Source organism: Rhyacophila brunnea, unplaced genomic scaffold, assembly GCF_057557595.1.
Source record: "Rhyacophila brunnea isolate RB1 unplaced genomic scaffold, BYU_Rbru_1.0 scaffold_133, whole genome shotgun sequence".
Lineage (NCBI taxonomy): Eukaryota > Metazoa > Arthropoda > Insecta > Trichoptera > Rhyacophilidae > Rhyacophila > Rhyacophila brunnea.
The window spans coordinates 403,819-430,035 of record NW_028232789.1 but is presented as its reverse complement, the minus strand read 5'-3'; the positions used below and the strand labels follow the sequence as shown (position 1 = coordinate 430,035).

Below are 26,217 nucleotides of genomic sequence, written 5' to 3'. Positions count from 1 at the left end.
CTGTAAAGAAAATATCTTTTATAATATTTTACTTTTCAAATTTAGTGCCATCTATTTCTTTTATTTAAGATGTCGAACCCATCTCTTCTAATTTCTCATGATATATTGGTATTAAAATATGTGATATATTCACCCTTGGTTGCCAACCACTTATTTTGTCTAGCTCGCAAACATATGATAAAAAATAAAAAGTCGATTTCTACATAAATAGCACCCGAATTCATTATGATTTTACATTATTCAGTCTAGACTTATAAAATATACTATTTAAAAATACTGAATATTTAAGAACTATATGATTCATAACATTTTATCATCACAGCTTTGCAATTTATTTCTATTTTTAAGCAATATTTATTTGCTGATTTTTACTCTTTATTTGTATAAATTATCAATAATCGATTTAAGTTCTATTGTCTATAAGTTTTTGTAGAGTATTTTTTAGGGCCGAAATAATCGATAATTGGCATAGTCGAAATAAATAGGATCTACCATGCTCTTAATTAAAAGTATCACAATTTTTTTCTATTATAAGAATAACACGGACACCCATCTTATAAAATATTACTTTTTTAGCTGGTTTTTTACATCTGATTTTATATCATTTTAAATTAAAATTGATTATGCTATCGCCACTATTCTATTGATTTTTTTTTTGATTTTGCGTTTTTATATGGGCATGCTTTAATTCAGTAGTTTCCAGAAGGAATTTATTGAAGATGAAAATTTATTTCGACATAATGGATACATAAGAACCTGAATTTATTCTAAGTCTCGGAAAATTTAACAGCAACAGAATAAGGATCAGATGTAGACTCATCGCCATATATTTATAATCATACAGTTGAAAAACCAAATACAATATTTATCAATAAATATTCACGAAAAAACACTTAATCTATAAATAAGTTGCAATCAATCAATCAACACATAACCTTAATAAACTGTTTATAGACCCTTATATAACATATGTGTTGATCTATTCGAATTTAATGGCGGAGTATAGGTTCACAAGCTACGCAAAGATAGGAAAAGCGTTCAAATTATTAGATTATCATTGATAATTCTAAATTAAATTCGGATTTAAAAACTTAAAAAGGGGATTTTATACATAAATTTGAAATAATGAACACAATAAGTTTATTTTTATGCACTTTGTTTGAGCTTTAATTTTAAAGCTGCCATTAAAACTTATATGCGAATACGGTATTAGAAGAATATTATACGACCGGTGTAATTTTAAATGAAAAGAAAATATGGATCAGAGAATTTATCCCCGTCGGAAATATATATTTTTATTATTTAAAAAAAAAAGATTGAAACAGAAAATATGAGACTGGCAGATAATTTTTATCGTATTTATAATTAACCAAAAATTATAAATGTTTAGACAAGATGTGAATTAAACAAAAAAAATCCAGAATATAATAAACATAAAAAAATAACTATTAGTTATGGATGACATTTTTGAGTTTGTAGTTTCTCGGTTTTAAAAAAATAATTATCAGAAAGGTGCTTTTTATAAGTTTAGATGACTTATAAAATTTATTTTGCATCTTCTATACGGATGGTAGGTACACCAATCGCGAAATACCGTTATGTTTATATATTATTAGAAGAACTTAAAAATAAATAATCATAAGATTTCTAGCACATGTAGAATAATTTCAGAACGTTGATAAAAAAATGGTAAGCATCCGCAAGATTTTTAAGATTGATGAAACAGGCCTTAGTCATCTATTGTATTATATAGAGGTAGCGCTCCATCAAAATAAACATACGCTTTAGGTATCGTTGAGTATGCTATCTCATAACTGGAGGCACTGCATTAGTCACCTATAATAAGAAAGAAACGACACTAATTCCAATAATATTAGACAAGTTAATACCAAAAAGTTTTGATTTTTGGAGAGTACAACTCACGCTGCAAACTTAACGAACTAGGATTTATTAATCATACAGTATGCCACACGAGAGTGTTTGTAAATTTTGAGACGGGAGTAAACACCCAGGCTGTTGAATCGTTCAATAATGAAGTCAAATAAGAAACAAGAGAGGGAGTATTCAATTCGAAAAGACCTTAATTTTTATAAATATTTTATATGAAAGTTAATCATAAGGTACTAAGATTTACTAAAATATGAAAAATGTTCAGAATTTAAGATTATTGATTTCTAATTTTTTATAATTTTTCTTAATACGTTTTTGATTTGATTTTTAATTTTACTTCTAAATTTTAATTAAATCTTAACTTAATCACGTTGTAGATTTATCAGTGTTTATGATTAAAATTCCATGTATATAATTTTTTATTTATGAGTTAAGTTTTTTTATCAATTTTTTCTATTTAGACGTGGTCAGCCCATTTGGAATATTGAACAACTCCTTGATACATCTTTTGACACCCTCCACTGATCCATCTTATCAACTGATCTTCTTCTCTCAAATGAGATGAGTTCAAGTGCCTTACTAAGCGTGAAATCTTGCATGTATGCTTCTACTTCGTCTGATAATTCCATTCTACTCTATAAATTAGAGTTTAAAATTTAATAAAATTTTGTAAAAACAGTGATAATGTTTTATTAAATATGCCCTTGTTTGTTTGTCCCTCAGTTGTAATAAATAGATAGAGGATTAAGTAAATTATATGAAAATATAATGTTGTAATTCAATAATTTTCGTATTACGGCCATATCCATATAAAATTACCGGAACCCGTCAGATCTCCGAAGTCAAGAATATGAGAGCTGTGTGATTACTTAAGCGAGCGATTATTCGGGAAAGCACGGTGCTGTACTTTTTATTGGTCAAACCTTTGTACAAGTCATTTTAATTTTTTAAAATATATAGTACGATTTATTATAGAATTCAATACATTTCTTTCACCTCAATGGTAATCCTTTTTTTGTTTTTCATCTTTTAAAACTTACCATGGCGTAGCATAGAAGTTACATTGGTACATAAGAAAATAAAAATATCTGCCATAAATAACTACATAGATGTCAATCTATTTGATATTTAGTTTTTTTATTTTAAAACGCATCACTCTTGATCATGAAACATATATGGCAATAGAAGCTAGAAATTATAATATTATTTTTGTCATTTTTATATATAAGTAGCTATGTCTTTTAGTGCCAAACCAAGTCTATTAAATCCATGAAAGAATTTAAATGAATTTCACATTACAGTCTTTTTATAAAGGCATATTTTAGATAACACACAATTCGGCAAGAAAATAGAATTATGTTCATAAAGCCCTCAAAATACATTTTTTAAAAAAAATAATTATCTTACTTCTCATTCATCGCATCAGACAAAAAACAAATTTATATAAATCAATTTATGAACATTTAAATATCTTTTTGCATGTTTTTTTCCTATTATACAAAAAGATTGAAATATAGTTTTTATTCATGAAATGGTAGCACCATTGCTTCTATACTAATAACCCAAAGCTGTTCATCATTTTTTTATATATAAATATAAATGAAACCAAGTATAAATTCATAAATATTTTAAAGTTTTTATCCCACAGGCTATTCCGTTAAAAAAACTTAGAACATTGACCTCTAATAAATAAATGCATTGCGATAAATATACACTTTGAATATTTTTTGAATCTTATGATCGATAAAGGTTTTGTGTATTTATTTTAATCCGTCTTTTATAAGCTCTTTTGCGTGTTTTTTAATGTTGCATTTCTCAAAAAAATTACTGTTTTAATGTGATATTCTAATTTCTTTACGTTCTATATAGAAATAAATTAGAGGCTTGCACCGCCCAATGTTTTTTTTATCAAGGATGTCTTGTCATAGAGTGGCGATACTTGAGTAGTGTGAATCTTCGATCTTTATTCTTCAATTTTTAGAATTCAAGATTCGAATTCATCGTCCACATGAGATTTTATAAGTTAGAAAACTAGTAATTAATCTCGCCAAGCTGTGGATACACCAAGCCGAATTGGAAATTCCAAAGACATTAAAAGATAACTTTCATATTTAAAAAGACAATTGATGGGCGCAGAGACAAATTAATTCTATTTCCGAATGATAGCGCAAGTAATAAAATCCACCATAGACATGATGGAGATGTTTACTCCCAGCGGTGAATCGATTGGTGGCGCAAAATCGCAAATCATTATCCGACTTTTCACATGGATTCCTTCTCTATTCATAAATTTTTTATACTAATCTCGCAACTTTCATTTTCTATAAAAAAACAAAAGGTTAACAGGGCTATTTACGAGACAAAAAAACAAGGTATATAGGAGTTGGATTCGGTAGAAACCTCTAGCGGATATCTTTTTTCAAATGTGGCTGGTTTACAATACTCCAATTAGATATTTAGAAATAGAACAATAAAAACACCTGAAAATGTTCATAATGATGTAGTAACGCTAATGAGTAAAAAGGTTTATAATAAAAATAGTATTTGATAGATCATTCCAGTGATAATTAAGCAAATAATTGTTCGATAAAATCGTTTTCGGGTGTGATGTAAAGGTGATATAGATAATGAAAAGGGTGTTTTGAAATTTTATAAAGGAAAAATTATATTTAAAGTTTTATATTATTGGGATAAATTATAAAATAATGCAGGTAAATAGCGATATGAAAAAAATTACAAATAAAAAATTGAAAATATTTTTTATTATGCATAAAAAAATAGTTTTAAAATATGAACAATTGAGATTTAGACAAAGAGATAATGCTTTTATTGTCAAAAATATGCTGACTCAATAGAATGTACTGTTTTTATTTATATTTAACAAAATTGTAGAGCAAGAAATAATTCATCTTGATGATGATATTTGAATCGGATTAAGTTTTTTTTCCAAAGTAATTATTTATAAAATTTAATTCAAATATGTAGATATAATACATCACCGTGTGTTACAGTAATAAGAGGAGATTAAGAGATCTTTTGATAATCGATGAAAAGGAGGCGGTAAATAACTTAGAAAAAAAAACATATAAAGAGATAATTTAACCTCAACTACAAATTCTAAATGATAATTAAAAACTATGGTGTTAGATTTTAAATAATCATGAATATAATTGTGCACAATGATATATTTTTAAAGTCCCATGTAAAAGGTGCAATATAAAATAATTATTTACAGTTACAAAACCATCAAAAATTTAGAATATAAGTTATCTGAAAGTTGAATACCTTTTAGCTACAGAACAGAAAGTACTAATATTAGAAACAGGACAACGTTTTAAAGGAAAATTTTATGAGTTCAATGCTGTATTAATGTAGACTATGACCTGTTATGAAAGTTGGATGGTGATCAATGTATGAATGTGCTAATTATTGATATGGTGTGCTAGTGTTGCAAAAATTAGACCAATATTTCATAAAATTCAATGGATTTTTACATTTAGGTTGAATAAGATATGATCTAAAAAAATGCAAATTCGAACATACTACTAAGAATATTAAAATTTTTAATGCAAGAACAAATGCCAAAGGTAATTTAATTATTGATAAAAATGAAATGGCGTAAATTTAAAAACATGGTAAGATTATAGACTCATGATTCTATGAAGTAAAAAAATAGTAAACGAAATTTTTAAAAGAGTTAGGGGAACAAATATTTTATGCCAATAGTTGTTGGTAAAAATAGATGACGATTATATAAAGGCATAACAATAGAAAATAATTAGCTCGGTGTAAAATAAATAAAACGAAATTAAAAATAGACAATATTGGTTATAGGAAAGAACAAATTGCATGGAAAGATACTTCAAACATAGTTTTTATAGTGGTGATATTGCATTTGTATTATTTTTAAGTAGTTAGGTTGAAGCTCGTTATGTTTCGCTTACATAAATTGATTTGATTTTTATAATATTAAACATTGTAGTAAGCTTCTAAAAAAATAAAAAAAGTATAATATGGAAAATTATAAATAATTTAATAAATTGATGTGTGTGTCGCTTTTTTTATTTCTTATCACCATAAAACACACGAGATAGGGAGTAATATTAATTTTCGTTCTATTATACTCAGATATTAGCTGCACTTCATGGGCCCAGTCAATCATGTTAGATGATTACCCATATTCATATTAAAACCGCATTTTGAGTCATCACTTGTAAATTTTTAGCTATAATTTTAATCAAAAGTATGTTTAATCAATGGGCCAAATCTTTAGTTATAATTTTAGTTTTTGTTCACGAGCACAACTAGCTTGATACCCTGTGCACACAGCGTATTTATACTTTCGGTTATCTTCTCCTCTCCAAAGTCTTCTTCAATACCTCTCCTCCTTCTGAGAATTATAAATTACCATAATTGATCAATAAATCTATTCAAATATCTTGAGTCTCAAACCTGTGTTTTAAGATAAAATCAAATTTTATTTATTAGATGATTTTAATAGGGCTTACAACATCTAATTGAATAAAACACAGTACATCCTGGATCGCTGATTTATAATAATACTTGTGCCGTATTATTCAATTCACAATCATTTTCTGCGTTTATTCACCTTATTATGACTTAGAGTTTCTTAAGTCACTTAATTTTTTTTGCGTATTTAGTCTGTATCTTCGATTGTTTTTATTCCTTATGTTGAAAAAAATATTTACTGGGATTGAATCTTGATTCAACCTGCTTGTTATTAATTCAATAAGTTTTATATAAGAAATCGCTAAAAGTCATTTTTTATCTTATTATTAAACAAGAATATGATAAATTAATCTTGGATATTAATAACCTTTTAATAAAATTTTAGCAAAATAAATATATTTTAATTTTTATCATTGCTAGCTGTTTTCTTTAGTAGATTTCTAAGCCAAAATTTGATTGCGATATCTAAAAAACAAATGACAACAATAATTTAAATTTTGAATCATCAAAAAAAATTCCATAGCAACTTTGAAGCAATAAATTTCTTGAATTTTTTCTAATAAAGTCTGAGCATACATTTTTTATTTTGTACCATGTTTACGTATAATATACAGAAAAGCATTATATTTTCTTATGTTACTAAATTTCCAAAATGTATGCCCTTTTTGCCCATTATGAAAAAACGCAAGGAAATATACTTTTAAAAAATATTTCGTGATTTTTTTTTCGTAATTTTAGATCACTTGAAATTTAACATCTATATAACAGGTGCATCTGTTAAATTTTATCATAAAAGTTAAAAAATAAAATTAGCAAAAATAAAAAGCGATATTAGTTGATAATTCTTGAAGAAAAGGTATTTTATAACACATGAAACTGAACTATAAAATTTTTTAGCTTTTACTTGCAATATTTAACATTACACAGAAATAAAGGGAAATTAACTTCGTATTAAAAACTTAAATGGTCATCCTAACAATTATTTTAAAAAATGAAAATCTTTTGAGCTTAAAATAAAAATAACGTTGTTTTATCTAGATTCTAAGTTGACATGCTATAAAAATTAAAGAAAAAAATCCCGATTAGCAAAATACGATATCATTAAATATTGCGCTAGAATCACAGTGCTTCACAAAATTTTAAATGAAAATGATAATAAAATATCTAAATACAAAAAAAAATCTCAACCCTTTAAATATAATAAATTTTTATTCCAAGGTATTATTGTATTTTTTATTTATGTTAATATCATGAATTAAAACTCTCGGTTCTTCAGAGTAAATAAAATATATAACATAATAAAAATGTCATCCTAAAAGAAGGGCGAATAGGATCGAATATAATAGAATACTAATTTTAGAGCCCCAAATCATGATATAATATAAAATATACAATTTTAGTCAGATTTGGATCCATAAATGAAGTCTAAATTTATTCTTAATTAATAAAAAAATTAATTCAAAGTGTATTATATTGAACAAATCGAAATATAGGATTCTTTTTGCATAAATGCCTATAATATGTTTATCTAATTCAATTATTCTATTATGCTGATAAATAAGAATCTTAGGCAAGATGATATGTGCAAAACACATATAAGTTTTTATTATCAAAAGAAGATAATCCTTATGCTGTTTATTTACAGCATTGTTTCTACTCATAGATAGATAAAATGAAGAAAGTTATGTAGTTTGAAATAATGAAAAAATATAATATAATTAAATTGATTTCAAGTTTATTTTTGTAATTGAAGATGTTATTAATATTAATATAAAGATATATTTCTTTTCATATAAGAGATTATTTAAAATATTTTATTTATAGTTTTAATAATTATCAAGCTATTCAAAAAGATTATAAACAGATTCGCTCGATGCAGACAATGAACTAGTTTTTAGTTTGATTTTTTATAAAATTGTGAAAAATGTTTGCAGTATCGATTATCCTTGTAAATAAGCTACCAAGGCGTCTGATAGATTTCCCATAAAATTTTAGATAGCTTATATTGTAAATTTTGATAAATTAATTATGAAATCTCTTTAATTTCATGGACAAAGTTATCATTTGGTCATGATTTTTGATTATATAAAATTTGTGTCGTGAGAATTTATGTCACATATTCTTTAGATTGATTAATGTTTATTTTTATAGAGAATTCAATTGAATCTGAATTAAAGTCGCGACATATCTTATATTTGCATATAAAATTATCTTTTTTATACGTCTAGAGTATACCGAAGGGCATGTGAGAAGGTTATATTTAAAAAAAATATTTTAAAGAAATAAATACAATATGTAAATAATGAATATATGTACATGCCGCATTTCTATATTTACGAGAAACTAAAGTGAGCTTCCTATATCAATAAATAATATATATTTTTACTGGATTTTAACCCTTGAAGAAAAAAAATAAAAATTTATGTTCTTTTTAAATTTTTTCGTGGGATGATAAAAATATTACAAATCGTTTTTACATGAGAAACTAAAACCATTTTTATGCTCTTTAGTGTATTTATAAATTTTTATAACGTAATGATACATGGGGGCTGTTGGCCAATAATTTATTGACAAACGATATGTTTATATTTTTGACTGAAATAAAAGTATAGAGATATATAAAAGATTATAACAAGAGTAAGCTCTAACTTTTGTTGTTTAAATCAATTAAAATTTTTTAAAAATTTGTATTGTGCAACCATAACCTTTTTAAACAAAAATTACCAAAGCTGCACCCCTAAAGAAAATTCTTTGGAATTCTATATAATTTTTTTTTCGCGTTTAAATATTTTAAAAATTATAAAATAATAAAAGCAACTGGGTATTTTTTCCATCCTAGATAGATAATTTAAAATTATTAATATATAAAAGTTTAATCATAATATGTGCTTACACTTTTTTTCGAATAAATATTCTAATTTTTATTTTTATAAAACATCGTTCGATTCAGTATATAAATAATGCATTAAGGTTCCGCTGCTTTAAAAATAAAAATATTTGATAATTTTATAAAAATATTAGGAGATTTATAATTTTTTGCATCATAAAAAGTGTTTTATTTATTAATTAATTACGGTATTTTAATTTTAGAATTTCCTATCAAGCATAATGTGATTGTTTTCTCTTAGGAAGATCATATCTATACTCTTGGCTATATCCTCTTCGATACATGCTATTAAATTAGATTTTATTTATGTGTTAATTATAATTTAGAATTTCTATAGTTGTTCGAACAAAAATTTGGATTCCATTATAGACAAATTTGCTTGTGTTTTCATAGAACCTCATCATATTTACAATCTTTTTCGATGCTTCTTCTTATCTGAATAATAATTAGTTCAGTTCCTTCCTCTCCTATTGTTTGTGCGTATGTTTCCGCTTCAGTTGGCAGTCCTAATTCTTTATTATACGACTTATGATATTTTGTAACATGCTAAAAAAGATTTATTTAATTATAATAGAAATTTTACTTTTTTTAGCTCTATAATTATTTCCATATATTAATTTTAGACATTAAATATCACAATTAATATATAATTTATTATATAGTATATAGCATCTTTTGGATATCTTTAATCGTATCGGAGTCATGGAAACAAAATTTTATCTGTTCATTATAATTAACTTTGATCTATATATAAAAAGCGATTCTGACATGTGAAGCAAATTATTTAGTAAATACGAAAATCCATGCTATGTCGCAATATATACTAATGATAACGCCTAAGTGTAAAAAAATTGAATTTGTTTATTATAGCTGTTTCAAACATTTATTTTCCACCATTAAAAAGAGCGTTATAAGAAGTAATTTTTTTACGTGAATTATATAATACTGGGCTCTAGGTTCTAATTTTCGTTTAATATGGTAAGAAATAGTTTAAAAAAAAATTGGGCATATATTATTTTCTGTGGTTGAAAATAGTTATATACTCGTAATAAAACAAAAACATAGTCTTGCAATAGTAGGAATTGGATGTAAAAATTTATACGAAATATTAATTTTATTTGCCAACGTGAACTTTAAATAATATACTCAAATGTTTGCCTTTGATATTATGGATACCTTTTCATACTGCAAATCATCTTTAGGAATAAAAACAAGAAGTATATTTTTAATTCCAATTTTAGTTTCCAATTCGGGTTTACTTCCTTTTTTCAGAGAAAGAAGTGGTATTTTAAAATTGTCACAAAACAATGGTAAATGCTGGAATATGATTTGGTGATGTGTATCATTATTGCAAACAAACAATATTCCTTCTTTTATAAAATTATTACTTTCAAAATATTTCATCATTTGGTTATAGCTAACTATTTTCTTGTTGCTTTTGGCGATACAGTTTATTATTTTGGAGTGCATATTACCGTATAGAATTTCAATCTCAAAGAAATCCAACTTAAATGTCCTTTTAACCATTCAAAATGGGGATTTAACTATACAGATTTTTTATCTTGAAAGCATTTAGAATATTACAATTAAATAAACAATTTACTGGATATCGAATGACATTTAAAACAAATTTTAAATAGAATTTTATTTATTTGGGAGCTAAAAAAAAATTGAAATTTAAGTAAAGGACATCAAAATCTAGAATGTGTTTTAATAATTATGCTTTGAATGGACGATAATACTCAAAAATATAGACTTTTTATGATTTATGTAAGCCAACAAAGAAACATGAGGTTGAATCTTTTGATTTCCAACACTTTATTCAGATTTATTAAATCAATGGAGATAAACTAAGAAATAAATTTTCATGAGATTTAAGCCTCTTCATGAAGGTGATTATAATAATCAATGGTAAGATGATATTAATCATTGATTTGGTAAAGATAATATTCTAAAGTGCTTTACGAATCAATGAAGCACAGCACTTATTAAATTTACAAAGCATAGTAAAATGAATATTTAGTGAAATCATGTAATTTTGGCGGTTAACAGATTATTTATGAAAGACTAATACTACTTAATGTGATGTATTGTGCGTGATCATCAAATACAATTGCAAAAAATTAATTAAAGAGACTAGTCAGAACACAGCAGTATGTAGTCAAACGACCGAACGATCATTAAGAGAATAAATCCCGGTTTCTGTTCAATACATCTGTCACTGTTCATCATTCTAGACGTGTGTGGCAAAAATCATAGATTTTGCTGATGTGAATTTACTAAACAAAAGATTCTGAATAGTAAAGACTACATGAGGGTAGAAAAATTAAAATTATTTATCGATTTTTAAAATATGGTTCCAAATATAATTAAGAAAATTCCGGAAAAATATATAGCACTATGAAATGAATTTTAGTAATAGTAAAATTAAAGCTAGTTGAAGGCTTTGTAGTATATTAATTTAAATACTATTTATCATACATAAAACTTTTAAAGTATCTGTATTCATATAATAAAAATAAATTTTATATTCATAGTAAGGGAATTATATCATTTATGTAAGATTCGTTTTTGAAATTAATAAATAAAGCACACGAAAAGTTAACCTATGATAATAGTCGAAAATTTTGAACATAAAAATACATTTAAGATTGGTAGGGATTTTGACGCGGTTGGTCAATGTCAAAATTTCTACAGTGAAACATAAGTAACAAGCTATACCTATCTTTCAAATATAGTTTTTTTTATGTCTAATATATAAAAAGTAATAAATTAGAATGCGTTTTTGAATATCAATAAAAAAACATAAATATTTTCTATTTTATTTTGTATTTAGCATCCTCGACCTTTTAAAATATAAATTTGCGGTGTTTTATCATCACTTTTATCACAATCAAAACACAAACAATCACTAAAATATGAATAAACGATGATTCGAAAACAAAATATTCAAAAATATTTCATTAAATCAAAAACTAGTGTATGTGATTTTCTTTGACTTATAAATTTACTTGAAATTTTACAAAAATTGTAATAAAATCACAATATGAGCCGAATATGGATTTTAAAAAGTCCAAGTGTTTTGATTCAACCGCCCCAATTGGTTAAAAGCTTAAGGAAATATCCTATCATAACAATAGTTGCTTCGATTACATGCATTTGTATTCGGGAATCGATTCAAGTTGTTTCAATGCCATAATCAAATGTATTCTTTAAAGATGGTAACTTTATTTTGCCGTGGGTCCACCTATTGGTGTTTTTTGTATGCCTTGGATGAAGGCTGCATTAACAGTCATCTTGTTAATTTAACAACGCCTTGCATGATAAGAATTCGACTGTATATCGTTTGAATTAAATACAAAGTCATCTGATATTTGAGTTGCTCAGCACCAAGTCGACTTTGTGAATTTTCTAATTGGATGGAAATGATCTTAATGCTTTATTTGATTGTAAATATGTATATCATTTTTTTAATTTTTAACCTATAAACATTAAAAAACATTTTTATAAACTAAGTCATATTTTTTTACAATTTTTGCATCAAAAATTTTAAAGGCGTTTTGAAAATATTTCAAGCTTATTTTTATGGTATATATAATCTCGTTTATAAATATATCTATGAAATTTTATCGTGAGATTCGTAAACTTGTTTATTTATTGAATATTTAAAAGCTTTAAACATGTAACTCTTAATAATTTTTCAATATAAATAATTTCAATTTAAATACTATCGATTCAATTAACAATATCTTATTGTATATAATAAATTTATGTTAGCTGAATTTCCATTAATTCAATGTAATACATATATTTGATTTTTTAATGAAAACAATATAAATCTGATAATAGTGTTCACATTTTTTCGTAAATTTAAATTGAATCCAAGTATATTTGAAAAATGCTCAATATATTTTGTAACCACGAATAAATAAAACGCTTATTTATTTAGACGAATAAATATTTACGGAATATCACTATAATTTATTCTCAGTTTATTTTGGTCTCTTCTAGTCGTTTTTTACCATATTTCTATTCTGGCTACGCCTACAATAAATCGCTTGCTATGCTACCCATAAAATATAAGGTATGAATATTGACATATATGTGGGATTACTGTTAGCCAGTAGATTTTTTTAAACTATGTACATACATATATTGAATTACAAACTAGAAGTTTATGTTGTTTAGAAATATATACATAAAACATGCAATGACAATAAATTTATCCATTCAATTAAAGATTTTCGTATCTCCAATAAAAAATTGATGGTTATTATACTTTATTATAAGAACTGTATCGTTTTTTAAGAGCTATATTTATTGATTATTTAAAAAAATTAAGAAATATTTTGATTACTCTGAAATACAATTAAAAAAATATATCTTCTTATTCGGGCTATATTGTTTTGATAATTTGTTTTTTTACCTCCTTATTTTAAAATCTAGTATAGATAATCCTAGAATGCTCTTATAATATATTCCGATAAGGAAATAAACATACAAAGATATTCTTTTAGTCTCATCCATATAATCTTTTAATTGAATCATATTACTCGCAGAAATAAATATTTAAGAACCGTGATTTTATAATTTAAAGTAATTTGCATGTATGAGTCACATATGTACGCCACCCTAATCCTATACAAGCAGAATATCCGTGTTCAGCTACTGCTATTTCAGCTAGCAGTAAGTGATTAAAGTTCGATAGGATATCCCTGATTCAAACATTCGGATATCTTCCCGACTTTGATCCCCAATTGGTGGATCCCATGAAACCTCTGGTATACCGAAAAGGTATAAAAGTCTAAGGGTGGTACCAATGTTTGAATATATATACCCATCGACGCACGACAGTTTAAAGATACCTAGGTGTATAAGAGTGAAGGTACAATTTAGTTTTTTTCATATAAAAGCACGATACTGAAAGTTATAACAACTTTCAAATTTAATTTAAATAAACAAAATCCATAAAATATTCCTCGTTCAATGAAACAGGAATTTTGATCGATTCTTTTTTTAAAATCATCAATAAACTGGAATAAAAGAAAATTCCTATTTCTATTTTAAAAAATATACCTATATAATCGAGCCTTGTATAAATTAAAAGAACAGACCACAGCAAATTATTATTTAAAACAATTTGCTTTTTAAAAAAAAATAAAAATGTATTCAAATTTGATTTTTCCCGAGTTAAAATATTGCTTTGTTAAAAAACATATTCAACGATAATATATAATGTGTTTCATTCATTCATATTTACTAATAATAAAAAATATCATTAATTTATGAACACTTTATTTGGAATGATATTATTTTTTATGCTGGATAATATAATACAAATTTAACAAATGTTTGCTAAACATTGAATTATATTGAAATACAAAATTTCTTTATGTAAACGTATTTTTACAGAAAATAAGTTTAATAGTTGATATACAATGTGGGTCATATATAAATACAATACCGAAAACTTATGATTAAATGGATTTTAAATGTTGTAGTAACTCGTATAGTTATAATTTTTATAAATTATCGACGAGCAGCCTATTTTTCAAAAAATATTTATAATATATACAACAAAGAACAAATACATTATAAACTTTTATCTTATTACACATTTGGACCTAAAAAAATTGTAATGATATATTATAAGTGATTTTTGTTTAATTTATTTTTTACTGAACTCGTTATAAAAATACAATTATTGTTTTAAAATTTGTATTAGATTTAATATTTATATTTGGAAAGTGTTGTAACAATCTTATGTTTAAGATTATAATGCTTTTTGTATTTTTTTGTTAATTTAAGATATCTTAAATCATAAAATGTTTTACTTTTTTCTGCAACACTACTGATTGTGCAAATTTTAAGATTTTCATAAGGTTTAATTTTAGAAATGTACAAAATTAAAATAATATTGATTTTATTTTTGCGAGTAAAATATAATTAGTGGTTTCTGGAAATAATTTGGCATGTTTTTATTTTATTTAGATTCCACTTGACTTTCATGCATTATACACAAAGTAAACATTTATCTAAATCGATTTTCGTTTTAATTTTAACTCTGATATAGATTACATATAATGTTTAGGTAAATTTAGATATTATTTTACTCAAATATACAACCATGAAAGTATATATGTTTTTGAAAACCGCAAGTAAAGTTTAAGTTCTAATTGCAAAAATTAAAAACTTAAATAAGATATATAAAAATTTAATAATTACAGGAATTATACATGAATATCGAGAATTCTTTAATTTAAAAATATCTTTGAAAGGATATAAAATTTTAAATTTATGATATATTATACATCTTTTTCGCAATTTACACATATTTTATTATTCATAAAAACAAAATAAACAATCTAAATTACCAGAAATACAACGAAATTTCTAGAGTCTGACCTAATGGTCAATATATAATTGCATATATTCAAAATTATATGATTGTGTGCAACAAACACATTCTAGCTATAAAACCAAGATATTATGATTGAATAAGATCAATGGAAATAACTATAAGATGCCAAGTTTCGCGATAATAAGAATGATTTAAATAAAAAAAGTTCTAAAATAATTAAGTGTTTTCTAAAAGCCTATGCCTCTCGATCGATTATCAAAAACACATAATTGCAACGTTTATATTATATTTGATGCCAATTGAGAATTAATTTTTTGAGGCTGTTGTGATCGCATAAAAGCAAATATAATAATATTTATTTTTTAAATTATTACGTAAGAGTATAGACATATTGAAATCAAAATGGTACCTTTCTTATCGAATGCTTATATATCCTGTCATCTTATCGTTTTTTACAAGATAAATTTATTAGAAGAAATATATATTCAATCTTTGGATAGCCTATAAGTTGGCTTGTACGCGTTTTTGTGAAGCACAAAAATGGTTTTTTTTGGCTGTGATGATCCGATCAGATAGTTTCACCATTAAACTAGAATATAGGTATCCATAAACTATAAAAAAAATTCTAGCTCATAAATGATCTATTGAGGAAATTATAGTAGAGGAATCTATATATTCTTGATCATCAAAAAAAGAAAGGCAATAAAATCAAAAGGAATAGCAGAATAGGATTATGTAGTATTGAATCCTTTACTGAAAAAAATATTGGTTAGAAAGAAAATATTCGTTTATATTAGGCTATCATATGACTAAGTGATGTTCATACAAGCCATATAGCGAATTAAATGAACAGAAACAAAAATAAAAAATACAGTCTAAAAATAATAGTCTAATTACATCAAAATGCATTTCGCGTTGACAGAAATATATGGTTAAAAAATTTAGATCGCATGATGGGTGAAAATAGGAAATATAGAAATCTTAGCAGAAGAAAAAATAGTTCCAAACAAAAAAAGAAATATGTTATTCAGTATAAAATATAAATGAAAGCACTGTGGTATTGTTTTTTCTAAACAGTAATCAAATAAAAGTAAATATAAAAGAATACTTGACTATGACTTGGCACAGTGGCATATCTTGGTGCTAAGATGCATAAACTTATGCTATCAAGAAAAATTAACTAAAAAGATTATAGAAATTACAGGAAATATCATATAAGAGATTACAGAAAACAAACGTCCAGAAAAAAAAGTAGACACTTGAATAAAAACCAACATTAAATTAAAGCATGAACTATCAGATATTTTTGTGTCTGATAAAAAGAAAAACTGAAAACAGTGTATAATTAGAAATAACGAGTATATTTGACGAGATTTTGATATAAATAAAAATCCGAAAAAACGTCGATATAAGTATAAATAAACATCCAATAATTTATTATCGAAGAACATGAAAATCTCCATGAAAATAAATGGGATGCCGTTATAAAAAATACAATAAATCCTATGTTATACAGTGAAGAATGTTTATTGAAACAGAACATACCAACATACAAATGCATTAATGATAAAAATTAAATAAATAAGAATATAAAGAAGTGATGCATTAATCAAGGTTCAAAAGATGATAATGCTGACTTAAAGCCTTAGAAAATCTGATCTATAGAACTATCACAAGTTGCATACGTTAAAGTAAATAAACTTGAATTCAAATATAGAAAACTAAAAATAAACTGTTTATTGTGAAAAAAAAATGTATTTAAAAGGGTTTTTACATCCTTATTTTGTTTCCATGCCCACATAAAAATAGTTACGATCGGTTAAAATCCTAGTTTAATCCTACTGCGTTATTGAAACATAGAAATAAACGAATATAAAAATTTATATATACTAAGACATCCATAAAACTTTATATTATACGATGTACAAGACAATAACATAAATTCGAAGAGTTAAAGTAAGATGATTTATGTGACAAAAACCTTGTTATTTTCAGTTTAAATCAAATATAGATAATAAAAAATAGTAAAAAACGCTATTGTTGTAGAAATCTTAACTTTAATATATATAATTTTTTAACATTGTAATACAATCATCCAAACATTAAAATCTTTTTAAAATAAGGAAATAAAATTATATGCGGTGTTTATATAAAGTTTTTTGTATTTTGACTAAAACTGTACATTTTTTATAAAAACCCTTGAATTTTGCTAATATTTTTATATAAATTCTCCTAACGCTGTAATAACCCATTTTTTATACACTAACTGTATCCTGATTTAAATAGAAAACCAAGAAATCAAAATACAAATAAGTGAACATAAAAATATAATCAACCGTTATAATCATAATAATATGAACTTAAATTGAACAGAAAAATAATAATAAAAAATAATAAAAATCAATTTCAGATCATTAAATTTTTTTTTTACAGTCTTTTAGATAAAACAGAAATGATAATTCTTGCATTAAGGGTGCATGAAAAGTATAAAAATCCCAATAAAACAAACGTAAATATCCACCTTTGGCTTTTTTTGTTTGCACGATTTCTTTTAATACAGGATCATATAATTTATTACAAGTATAAAGCATATACTGAAACTGTAAAGCTAAGTTTTCTTTAAGTTCATTGTTTTTTATACTTATCACAAAAAATAAGCTTAACTACAATTAAAGAAGTATAAAGCTTTAAAACGAAAAAAAAGAATGTATTTTTTTTTTGAAAAGTTAGATCATTCTAGATATATCATATTTTTTTTGTGGGCCATATTTTTAGAATTTCTAGATTTTATTTTTGCGTAAAAATAATATATTCCCATTCATTAAGTCAAAACATGTAGTTTTTTTTAGCCTAAGATAGCAATTTTGGGCTTTCACAACCTTCAGACACGGCTGTTAAATTTTTACGATATTTTTCGATTAAAAATATTTATGTTGGCTTTTATTATATGTTTTGCATCATATATACTATAAGTGCAAATATGTTGTTTTACCTACTATAAAAGCAATTTTTCTAATGACCAAACGTTTTAAACTATAGAGATGTGTGCATCTAGAAAATCAAAATTTGTGTTTATGGTGCGAAAAATGTGCTTATCTATTAATTTACCTTTTATTTAGCTTTAAACTACTTATACACATTAAATGTGAATTTTTTTTATTTATCACATATTAACTGAATATAAACACATATAGAAAGTATAAAAAAGCAACAGAAAGATAAAATCTAAAATTCCGAGTCAAATTTTTTTCAAGCAAAGAACACCAAATAGAATCATCACAAAAAATTAAATAATTAAAATTCTAATATGAGGTTTTTAGTGCTGATAAATTACCGTTTAAAATTAAAATCACTCTAATTTAATTTTATTTATTTATTTGTGCACATACATGAAAATATACGTTATAAGAAGGGATATATGGTTTTCTTTAATTTTAAATATTTATTCAAAAGAAACTTCTGAAACCATAAAAATACAACCTATCATTTAAATATTAATTATCTCTGTGATGATTGGAGAATATTATTTAAATTCCAATCAAATATGCTATATAGATTACTGGCTTTTGACGCAATAAATTTTTTTTTGTTATCACAGGTTTATATTGACTTTGAAGAGTTTTTTGAACAGATTTTAAAAAAAAACTAAATAAGATTGGTGATCCATAGAAACTCGTTTTTATACAAAGTTAATTTCAGATAATTATTTTTAATTATACAAGATAATAGTAGAAAAGGTAAATTAAAAGATACACATAGGGCTATTTGACGATGAAAACCAGGAATTCATATTATAAAACTTATAAGATAAAAATATATTTTTGTCATTCTAAATTCAGTATGACAGAAATGGCAACTGAATCTGAAAAATATTACAACGAATAATTGCCAAAAAAATACTTCTCAATGCAGAACGAAATCAATTGCTTTCTGTATATTTCTATTAAATGCTTAATTTTTTATTTTAAATCATAAATATACAATGTATATTTTCCATTTACAATATTTTTTAAAGTATATCTGCTATACAAAATGCTGTGATTTTTCATCTATGATCATCATGATAATGTGTAACGAAGCTATAAAATGTGATTTGAAAAATCAAAATATTTCATATTCAATAAAACAATGATTTTAAACTAACAATTACAATCATATAAATATACCTAAAATCTTTAAATAAAATGCAAAATAAGCTTATACGCATTAAATCCAAATATTTTTAAATCAAAGAATGAAATTACATTCCGAGTTTTCTATATAAGATATCTATATTGGAAATTTTTCTTCCAATAAATCATTATGACAACAACAAAATAACTGATTTTTAGGCACTTAAAACTTATAGAAGATTATAAGCTCAAATATATAGTTTTGTTTTTCTAAACATTCAAAATGCGAAAAAAGTTACAGAAAGGTGCATATATACTTTTAAAATATAATTGTGTTTATAGATAAATCGGTCGAAAACTTGATTTTTATATTTTATGAAGCGATAAATGAAATCTAGTTTTAGTTGTATCAAGAAATAATGATATGAATCGCAATAAATTTTTTTTTTATAAAAACTTAGATGATATTAAGATGAATTTTTTATAGATATATTTTAGTTAATATACTAAAAGTGTATATAAAATCAAAAATACAAACTTTATTTATATACTGGATTACTTTTTTTGCTTTGATCAATATTATATATACAACAAATGTTCCAAAAATAGATTTTACGGTTTATTATAAAGTTTGGAATTCTATTATTATAGATTTATATAGAAAAACTAAGCTGTAAAGTGATCTTAGATTTTAGTTTAACTATAACTGCAACAAATACAGTTCTTTTGGATGATATCTTTTTGCTAAATTGTTAAGATAACATGCGTAGAGCCAGGATAGGCAATAATTTCTAACACAGGTGCAAGCATATATTCTAACACTTAAAATTCATCATCTTCATTTCTTTAAAAACAATAAAGATGTAATGTTATAAAATAACTACAAAAAAATTATATAAATAATACAATATAGTTGATTTTAAGAGATTAATACAGTTCACGAAACAGATATCCTATATATAATATATAATTTAACTCTTATTTAATATTTTATTATAAGTAATAATCCTAAGTAGTGATTATTTGGATATGGTGCACTATAGTTACCAAAAAGAAAGCTTGAAAGACCATAATATGCTATTAAATATTTATTATTCATGTATTTAATAAAATTATTTCCGGACCTCGTCACACAGAGCTTTGCACAAAAAGAAAATTTTTGTAAATATTTTTTTTATCATTTAAAATAACCACATAAAAACCAGATGAAAAAACTCTAGAATTAAATAAAACCTTTTTTCTTTCCAACTAACAATAGATATATATCCTTTTATGTCGTTTTCTTATTGGTGTTTCTAATTTAAAACCTTTTTTATCCTTCCATTGTGTTTTATGAACTCTGTTTGGGATCTTTAAAGCCTTTCTACAATTTACAAATCATTTTTCGAGTTTAAGATCACTACAGGCCCTTTAATAGGCTTTAACTCTAATAGATTATGGATCCCTTTTGGTTTTTTTTAATTTTTTCATGGTACTAAGATTGCTCATAGTTACTTTACAAGAAAAATGGTTTTTTGTGCTGTTATTTTTATTCCCACAATATACAATAAACACAGTGACGCCTATTGTATTTTCTCTTACCAAGTTTCCCCACATCAAATTTTTCAATTAAACCTTTCCCCTTATTTTATTATTTTCTAGTGCTATTTTTGGGTAAATATTCTTTTAATAATTCTGCACCCTTTGCTGTCATAATTTTCAAAACAGTAGCAGCTTTAATTATCCATATTATCTGTGTCTTCAATTGAAAGAAATAAAAATTGGTAATAGTTTTCTAATTTTATTTTTAGTGTTGAAATTTTTTTATCTTTTGTTAAGCCCATTCTAAATCTACATTTATTATTATAGCACCTATATGAGATCTGAACTACATTAATCTTAGCCATTCTAAATAATTTTTGCAATGAAATTTCGTTTTTTGTTTAGAATTTTTTATTTTACTTTCTTCTTTTATAAATACATAACCTAGTTATGAAATTTCATTAATTTAGGGGTTAAGAAAATCCAAAACAGAACATTTAAAATGAGACGGCAAGAAAGGTCGTAAAAAATACAAACAATTTAAAATTTTACTGAAGTGATCCAATTTTCAACTCATTTTCGGCCGTTTAAATTTCGGAATTTAAGTAGAATTTCACCTATAATGTGTGATTATACACGTAGTGTGTGTTCATAAGATTCCTTCCTTTACTTCACCAGGTTCCAGGTATTACAATATCCAGAAGAACTAAACCCACCATTTTCATGCACATTTTTTATAGACTGTATATATTCATCATCAGCATCAATTTCTGCATTATTATCGACAAAAAATGTGTCATGTGCATCTCTCGAAAGATGGTCTTGAGGCTGAAATAAAGCGTCAAAATTCCAGAAAGAAGATTCGACATATTTATATGTTCTCATTTCCGAAAAACCAAGTTGTATAAAAATTTTTTTTATCTCTTCTTTAACTTTCATCATTGGATGTAAATTTCTCTTTTCTGGAAGCTTTCCTCGAGTTTCAAAATTATATGGCTTAAATTCGATATTTTATGTGAACCATTTAAAATAATATCGGAATTTAGATCTGTGGTGTATTCAATCATTTTAGTTTGATAGCTTTCACCTTTTCTCACAACATACGATATTATTTTTATTGCCCCAATAAGCTTTCTTTTCTGTAAAGATTTTAAATCTGTTGTGTTGATTTCTTTATTATTAATATTGGATAGTTTTAATTTGATATCATCTGTTACGTCTTCTATTTTTCTTAAAACCATATCTTTGTCACGATGCAACCATCCATTTTACAAGGCATGACCCAAACCAATTTTATGGTGCTTAATATTTTCGATTTTCAATCCTTTTTTCGGAATAAAATTACATATTAAACACAGGGGATCCATTTATGCTAGCGTTTTTACCTTCTTCCGTTAAAATATATTCCATTCTATCAATCTGTTCAAAAACTATCATACTCCTTGATTTATATTTTCTTAAAGTTGCGTTTATTTTTTCTGTAGTTTCATTAAGTTCATCAGAATACAGAACACCTTTTTGGGATAGCTCATTTATAATTATTTGCGCCCGATTGTCTTAAATTAAAATAATCGGTAAAAAAATTTAATTGTTCCTTCCTAATATATTAACTTTAATTATTTCAGGCAGAATTTTATATTTTTATTACAACAGTTGCATTATGACTTCTTTAACAAATCATCATTACAATCTTTCTCAATACATATTCCTTTTTAAGACTTTTTACTTCAGCTATAATCCTTTTTATCAAAATTTGTGCGCATTATTCTGTCTATCTTGGTATTCAGATCCCATAATACACGTCATATTATAACCTGTTAGGACATTTTCCCATGTTGTTACTGATTTAATATCCGTATTTTGCATTTTTAAATCGGTTGATTTCATTTACTTATAATATTATTTCAAAGTTTCTCGTTTTTAATATAAGTGAGCTTATTAATACCAGTCTTTCTTATATTCATTAATGGGGATAAATTTTCATTTTTATCATAAAAAATCTAGTCGTACAAGCCATAATTTTATATATGATGAAATTCTAGTTTCTACCTTATATCAGCGTGTTTGTGTTCTATTATTTTTGATACTTCGTGTCGTCTGATTTTCTTGATACTTTTAAGTTATATTTCCTTGTGAGTAGGAATTATATGTATCCTATCGCTTAATTATTTCTTTTTATATCAATATATATAAAAATATTATTTATATAATATTCTAAAGGACTGCTATTTAATGCCACTTCAGAGTATTGGCACTTTAAATCCCCCTAAAATAGATGTATATCCTGTTGAAGCGTGATCTTACTTTATTTCATAGAAAGTTTACGATTTTCGCCATTCTGATGATCCGGTTTTGCTAATTATTGTGTTTCTGTGAATGCTGGAATGTTTTCTATGCTATTTCTTATCTTTTATCATTACAATAAATTTTACTTTGTTTCTTCTTAATATATTTGATGCATATATTGATTAAGTTATACAGATTCAGGCTATTATAATCTATTAATAAAAATTCTCTCATGTTCACTCTTTTTTTATATATGCAGCTCATCTTTGTGATCGGACTTTTTCTGTTAAAATTTGTTAGCTATCTTTATAAGCTCTTTCTCATTCCAAAAATGAATAGTTCTCTTCTGTCTATTATCCTTTAATATATATTCTTTTGCTTTTCTGGATGTAAATGAACAGACTATTTTCTAAAATTTACCTTATATGATCATTTATTTAATAGTCATTCAGTTCTCGGGATAAAACACCTAGAATGTTATTATGAGGGTTAAAGCCGTGCCGATGCTATTTAAAAATCTTTATCCGATATAATTTTTTTGTCTGGATTGGAAGTTCTTATAATATTTTCATCACAAGCTGATTCGTAAGTTTTTTTTCTTTATTTCGGATTTACCATAAACTAGGATTGCAAGAGATATAATTATCGATATTTTTTATTATAATTGTACTATATACGCTATTATTTGTTATGTAATGACTTGGGATGGAGTGGTTACAAAATTACATAATAAATATGTTAAGGCGGTAAAAATCCCAGACAAAGTGGAAACATACATGCAAGCTCTCCCACTTCTAAGAAACTTGAACTCATCTCATTGGAGAGAAGAAGATCAGTTGATATAGATAGATGAGGGAAAGGAGTTAAAAGATGCATTAAGCAGTTATGCAATATTTCCAATGGGCTGACCGCGACTAAATAGATAAAATTGCTAAAAAGAAACTTAAACCATAAATAAATTTGATAAGCTACCATTTGTTATAAATTTGATTCTCTCGATTCTAGTCCTTTACAGTATAAGAAAAATATAGTTTCTTTTTGTATCATATTTATGTTTTCTTGATCTTTGAGACAAGCCTAGATCTCTAATACATATAAAGTGGTTCATTCTATTATATGATTCATCTAGTGGCCCGTTTACGGCGTTGACTTACACAAATCTTAAATATAATGGAAGAATTAATGTAATGAATATGATCAAGATATCAAATTATTTTACTTAGAAATATATTCGACACAAACTGAGGCATCATAAAATATAAGAAAACAAATTTACTACGACTTTGTCTTCTTATATTACCAGCTTTTTCAGATATTATTCGAGATGCATCTTTTTCAATCTTATAACAGAAAAAGAATAAATATATATAAATTGTTAAGAATTCACTCATATAAATACCACATTCAAGTTTTATGCAAAAATATTTACGCGATGAACTTCTTAAGTACGTTTACCGTTAGAAATAAAACTTAAAGCATTAGAAATTTTTGAATTTATAAATTCTAAATACCACACAAATAGAAAAAATAAATATTTGCAATTCAATAATGTTTTTTTTAAACTAGAAATTTGACTATGCCTTATTTTTGAAATTAAATTTATGGTTTGGGATGTTTATGTGAAAACCGAAAAGAATTAAGCGGGTTAGACATGTAAGAAATGAAGATATCTGTCAGATTACTTTTGCTTTTAGTACTTATCACAATACAAAAATAATTAAGACCTTTAGAAGCAATATTTTACAAATTAAAAGTATAAAATGTCTCTTTAGCAAAAGCCATTGTATTTTGACTTTTTAAATGTCTCATTAAATTATCTTATGAAACTTTCTTTGAATCATACTAATAATTTTCTGGTCGTGTTTTAAGAAAATGGGTTTTATATATAAAAAAAAGAATAAGATTTCTGTTGGTCGAATGATGTTAAATATGTATATTATAGATTACAATACATATTTCGGGTCAAAATAAGTTTTTATCTGCTATACTACATCTTAATTAATGTTTCAATGATTAATTATAAATATCCGTTTTTTATTTTAGACTTATTTATTTACATGTTTTGTGATAATTTCCCCCCACACGCAACCAATCTAATTTTCTTTTAGATTAACATGTACTTCACTTGTACTAGGTTAAATAAAAATTATTCCTAGTTTTACTAATCACTTTAGTCATATAATAAAATACGTTTTCATTGTTTTTGTTATATTTATTTTGGAATCTTAATATTTCACGGATAAATTTTTTTTAAAATCTATAATTTTATTTTCATATCATTTTTTTTAGACCAATTTACTGTCATTCGTGGTTTTAAATCTTAATAACATCTTTTAATTGCTTTGTCATAATTTCTATTAATAATAAATAATTCTTTTCAATAGTTCCTATAAATTTCTACTCTGTTTTCTTCGTTGTATGATACAAATATACTTGTTTATGGTCAGCCATTACTCTTTAACAGAGATAAATTACAGCTGTGCCTTAAAATATATACTGCTAGACACAAGGATCTAAATTATTGATTTAAAAAAATTATCTATCATTTATTTTTTGGATCTGGCCACTATTTCTCATAAAACCCTTTTTTGTGTTTTTTTGCAATATTTCTTCGTTTTTCAATTATGTTTGAGTTTTGTACATGACCTCCGTAAAATCCAATTTATTATAATTTTTAGTGAAAAGGCTGA

General features: G+C 24.9%; 1 pseudogene; it reads right to left on the bottom strand.

The window, feature by feature from the left end:
* Positions 1-11,382: 11,382 nt before the first annotated feature.
* Positions 11,383-11,557, bottom strand: LOC147076043 (small nucleolar RNA U3; annotated as a pseudogene).
* Between the last annotated feature and the right edge of the window lie 14,660 nt (positions 11,558-26,217).